Source organism: Nelumbo nucifera, chromosome 5, assembly GCF_055504915.1.
Source record: "Nelumbo nucifera cultivar China Antique chromosome 5, China Antique-T2T, whole genome shotgun sequence".
Lineage (NCBI taxonomy): Eukaryota > Viridiplantae > Streptophyta > Magnoliopsida > Proteales > Nelumbonaceae > Nelumbo > Nelumbo nucifera.
Window position 1 is genome coordinate 77,242,480 of NC_142653.1, and position 6,000 is coordinate 77,248,479.

Sequence of the window (6,000 nt, forward strand, 5' to 3'; positions counted from 1 at the left end):
TTAGCAAGAATAATATTCAAAATTTTTATTTTATTAACCAATAAAAATAATTTATCAAATCCACATATATATATATATATATATATATATATATATATATAAATGATTTTTAATTTCAATATATTTATACAAAATAAAAATATTATTAATAGAATAATTATTTTAATACTTAGATTTATTTATGTAGACTTGATAAATTATAATAATTATTTATAAATTATTAATTAATATTTTAATTTACATTAAATAACAATGTATTTATTATTACAAAGATAAAATATTGTTTACAGAATATTTAAGAATATAATATAAATTGAATCTATCAAATCAATTAATCTACATTTAAATAAAAATATTTTTTTTTTTTATTTTAAAAAAATTCATAAAGATAAAAATATTAATAATGAATAATTATTTTTATAATTAAAATTTATGAATTTTCATATGATATGCATCTTCAAAATTTCATTTACATTTTATATAAACTTATTTATTGTTTACAAAAGTGAAAGTATTATTTACTGAACATTTGCAAATTAATTTTTAGTTGATTTTTTTATTGGTGTTAAAAACTGAAATAGTAAAATAAAAATAATTGATATAATAATTCAAATATATTGGTTGCATTTTTCTTGTGCCTTGGATTTTAATAAAAATAAAAATTGATGCATTATCAATAAAATTGTATAATATCTATGCATTCTGTTATATCAATAATAATATATTTCTTCAAATATACCATTAAAATATACAATTTCTATGTATTTATACGTTATTATAGTTATTTTGATATTAAACTTGAAGTTATTAATATAATTATTGAATTTATATGCATTTCCTTAGTGTATCCAAGCATTTTCATATTTTTCATTTGTATCCATGTGTTTATCAAGCGTATCTGTATCCATATCCGTATCCAAGTTGTCCGATACGATACCCTATACCGATACTTTAATCATTGATTTACAGTTACAACTAAATTAAGGAGGAAAAAAGATGGAATGGAACGGGCATTAGCCAATGCCCATGGACCCAATTCATATAGGGAAAGGGAAGAGTTTTCGGAGGAGCTAGCAAGTTCTAGAGGTTTGTGGAATGGTCCTTAGTGTTTGGGAGGTGATTTTAATGTCATTAGGTTCATTAATAAAACAACTACCCCAACCATGGGATTATTTCTAGTATGAAAAAGTTTAACCTTTTTGTTAAATCTTTGAATTGAAAAAGTTGCTCTTGTTGGACGAAAATTTCACGAGGTCCAACTTTCAAGAACCCTTGTGTTGTAAACTTGATAGATTTTTATTCTCCTCAGATTGGGAGATTGCATGGGGGGTTTAACAGTAAGGGCTCTTCTTAGACCTACATCAAACAATTGTCCAATTAGAATTTTCCAAGAAAAAATAGGAAGCCTTTTCGATTTGAGAAATATGTGGTTTCTCCATCTCAACTTTATAAAGAAAGTACAACAATGGTGGGAAGAAGATTAGGTGGCTTTTAGGTGGAAGGGATATAGATTTTATAAACAATTACAAGTTTTGAAAGCCAGGATTAAGGCTTGGAACAAAAAGGATACTGGAAGAGAGAAAGGAGTGGATTGTTACAAGAATTCAAGATGGAATTGAAATAGGAATCGGAGGAAATCATTAGAAATGAGGATGTAAGTTGGAAAAAAAAATTTAGATGTAAATGGTTAAAGGAGGGTGATGGAAACACTAAATCTTTTCATACCCTAGCAAATATAAGAGGAAGAACATTGTGGGAGCATTAAATTTTATACCCTAGGGGTGCCACGTGTCTGTCAGGATTCGAGAGATAATTATTGTTGTATCACATGCCCTCCGCTTTCGAGTTCGAAGCCGAAGCAAAGGCTTGTTTAGATGGCCCGAGTTTGGCCTTGGACAAAGAAAGTAGGTGGAGTTCATCTAAGTAGGTTCCATTTCTCTTGTGCAAAGTCCTATGCATTTTATTCGTTGGTGCAGGTGGCAGTTTGAGATTGGTGAAAGACGTGGTTCAGGATTGCTAAGTCGATAAATTGAGAGGTATCATTTCGGCTCCCAAGGCATGTACCACGCGATACCCTTGGCGTAGGAAGGCAAAAAGGGCACGATCTAGACTATTGGATGAGGTTGACCCTAATTGTTTAATTTCCTATAAAAGGAGAGGTTAAAGGACTGAGAGTCTTGTGATTTGCTATTGTGTGTTACTTGAGTGTCTGCAATTCACCTTGAATTGCTTTCAGTGTCTTCTCTCTGAAGCCTTTGTCCTCTTCAAACTTTGGTAAGTCATCGTCTTTCCCACTATCTTCTGACTTTGATAAGGAGGCTTATGAGCTTCCACAGTGGTCCACATGCCCTCCACTTCCACGTTTGAGGCCGAAGCGAAGGCTTGTCGAGATGGCCCGAGCTTGGACGAAGGAAGTACTTGGAGTTCATCCTAGTGGGCTACATTGCTCTAGTGTGGAGTCCTATGCGTTTTGTCCGTTAGTGAAGGTGGTGGTTCGAGATTAAATTGTTAGAGTCCTGGTCACCTCTGTATGGGGGTTATAAAAACCACATAGTGGTTCTAGACCCATCACTGTTGGCCCCAAGATCTAGAAAGACCAGTGAACTCAAAGAGCTAACAAAGAAAGAAGCACAGTACAAGCATTCAACAAAATGGCCAGAACACATAGCGGAATCCAAACGGGTACGACTTTTGGATCCGATTTCTTATTTTTGTTTCACTGTTCATCGATTGAATGAGTCTTATAACTTGCAGAGAAGTCATCTTTTCTTCTTCTTCTTCTTGTTTTGGCTCGTTTCAGCGTTGCTTGCAGTGGGTAGTTGGCAACTCTTCTCTTTGTGTTTGTTCTTTAAAAATAAGCGCCTAGTGGATTAAACACATATTTTGCTTTTGGAAATAACTTATTATTCCTGAGAATAAATGATTAAAATTGGAAAAAAATTCCGATAGTATTATGTACTTTGGCTCGAGTGACAATTTGGTCCCTGAACTTTAAAATGCAACAATTCAATACTCGAACTTTACCCAAATTTTCAAAATGTGATAATCCAGTACCTGCTGTTAACCAGCTCGTTAATCAATCGTTAAGTGACATTTGAAAAGTCAAAATTGCATTAAGAATGCCATCTAATTCTCTTTATCAACCACCCTAACATTGACAATAAAATGAACAGTCCCAAATTCTAGTTTCTTCTAAACATTTATCAACTTTTTTGAATAAGAGAGGCTAGGATTTGGAACTGTTCAATTTGTTGTCAATGTTTGGATGGTTGATAAAGAGAATTAGATGAAATTCGAAGGGTATTTTTTGACTTTTCAAATGTCACTTAACGACTAATTAATGGACTTGTTAACAACAGGTACTAGATTGTCACATTTTGAAAGTTTGGGTATTGAATTGTTGCATTTAAAAGTTTGGGGACCAAATTGTCACTCGAGCCAAAGTATAGGATACCGATCAAGAATTTTCCCATTAGAGAAACCCAAATTTTTGTCCGCTTATTTGTTTATGAAAACTCAATTGTCAAAATCATTGAAATAAAGGAAAATCTATAATATAGGAGCAGAAGAATTTTGACACAAGGTTCAAAATATCGATACACCCGATACGTCGGTATGGGTGTATTAGGCAAATTGATACCTTTTTTATATGTTATTTATTTATTTTTTGCAACTGGTTCAAGGGGCTGGTTTAGGTCTCCTCCATCTCTTGGACCAGTCAGACCCCCGGGGTGCCAGAACGATACATATCGGCTGAGACGTGTTGATACTTTGAACCTTGTTTTGATGTAACACATGAATTTTGATGAATAGAATTTGATTTAAGGAGTGTTGTATAACGTAGATGAGAAATTGGGTGGTGTGTTTTCATCCACACCACACCCCAACAGGATAGATGTTCTGCACCATGGACAAAATGTGTGTACTAATCCATACCACACCTTAATGGGCGTTCTGCAAAGTGGCACATTTTTGTCCACATCTTGTGTTTGATTATATGCATCTTAATTACAAACATGTGAGATTATTTGCCGTTAATCATTAAAATACAATATTTTATTTTTTAGTAATATATGTAATAGAAAAAACATTAATAAATTAAAAAAAAATTAAAAATTAATAAAAATAATATTAATAATACTAAAAATAATATTAATAATATTTCATAACAAATAATGATATTAATATTTACTAAAATTAGTAATAATAATAATTAAACAATAATTAATAATATTAATAATTAATGTTTAATAAAATAATGTTAACAATATTAATAATAATATCTATAATATTTGATAATAATTAATAATAGTGTTACTAATTACTAATCATTAACAATGATTAATAATATTAATATAAATAATATTTAAAACTTATTAATTAATAAAAATATTATTAATAATATTACTAATATTGATTTATGAAGTTATTGACAATTTGACATTACTACTATTTATTTATGTAAGATAACATGGTTTTTAAAACCGTACCGGACGGTCAGACCGGAAAAATTGGCAACCAGTCAGGTGACCAGTTCCGTTTTTTCGCCAAAACTGGATTTTGGCCAAAAACGTTAATTTGTTCAGCAAATTGTTGACCTGGGCAATCGAACCATTCTAATCGTTTGAACCGTTCAACGGTTTTGATCGTTTTTTTTTTTCTATCAGAACGGGCCGACCGTTCGACTTGGTAACCAGACCCTTGACCTGTTCGTTCTCTGGGTCGGTTTTAAAAACCTTGTAAAATAATAAATAATAAAATATACATTTATCCAATTAAATGTTATTACTTTTTCCAACTGTTTTCAAAACCGGACTAGACGGTCGGACCGAAAAAATCGGGAACCAATCAGGTGACTGGTTCCTTTTTTTGCCAAAACAGAATTTTGGCAAAAAATGTTGATTTGATTAGCAAATCATTGACCCGGGCGGTTGAATTGATCTAATCTTTCAAACCGTTCAACAGTTTTGATCATTTTTTATTTTTCTTTATTTTTTTTTATATTTTCTATTAGAACGGACCGACTGTTCGACTTGGGAACCGGACCACTGATCGGTTCGTTCTCTGGGTCAGTTTTAAAAACCTTGTAAAATAATAAATATTAAAATATACATTTATCCAATTAAATGTTATTACTTTTTCCATGGTTTTCAAAACCGGGCCAGACTAGATAGTCGGATTGGAAAAACAGGGAACCGATCAGGTGGCCTATTTTATTTTTTGCCAAAACCGGATTTTGGCCAAGAAATGTTGATTTGGAGCAAACCGATGACCCAGGCGGTTGAACCATTCAAATCATTCGAACCGTTCAATGGTTTTGATTGTTTTTTATTTTTGTATTTTTTATTTTTTCTGTCAAAACGGGCCAACCGTTTGACATGGGAACTAGGCCCCTAACCGATTCGTTCTCCGAGTCTTTTTTAGAAACCTTGTAAAATAATAAATAATAAAATATACATTTTTCCAATTAAATGTCATTACTTTTTCCATGGTTTTCAAAATCGGACTGGATTGGACAGTCGGACCGGAAAAATCGAGAACCGGTCAGGTGACCGGTTCCGTTTTTTACCAAAACCGGATTTTGGCCAAAAAACGTTGATTTGGTTAGCAAACCGCTGACCCAGGCGGTTGAACCGTTTGATCTGTTCAACAGTTTTAACCGTTTTTTATTATTTATTATTTTTTCTGTTAGAACTGGGTGATCGTTCAGTTCAAACGATCGGACCATTCGACTTGAAAACCGGCCCCCTGACTGGTTCGTTCTCCAGATCAGTTTTAAAAACCTTTACTTTTTTATACAAACTCAAATAGCATGATAGATGCAATGGTAAATATTAGATGCGAAGTATGGGATAATTCCTTATCCCAAACAACAACGTAGCGTAATTTAATGTACGAGATAAACCCGTGGAAATAAATTGGCTCGTGCAAACTGGTGGATTGGCCCACACCACGAACCAACCGAACGCCTTAAGGAATTGTGGTACAGACCAAAACTTA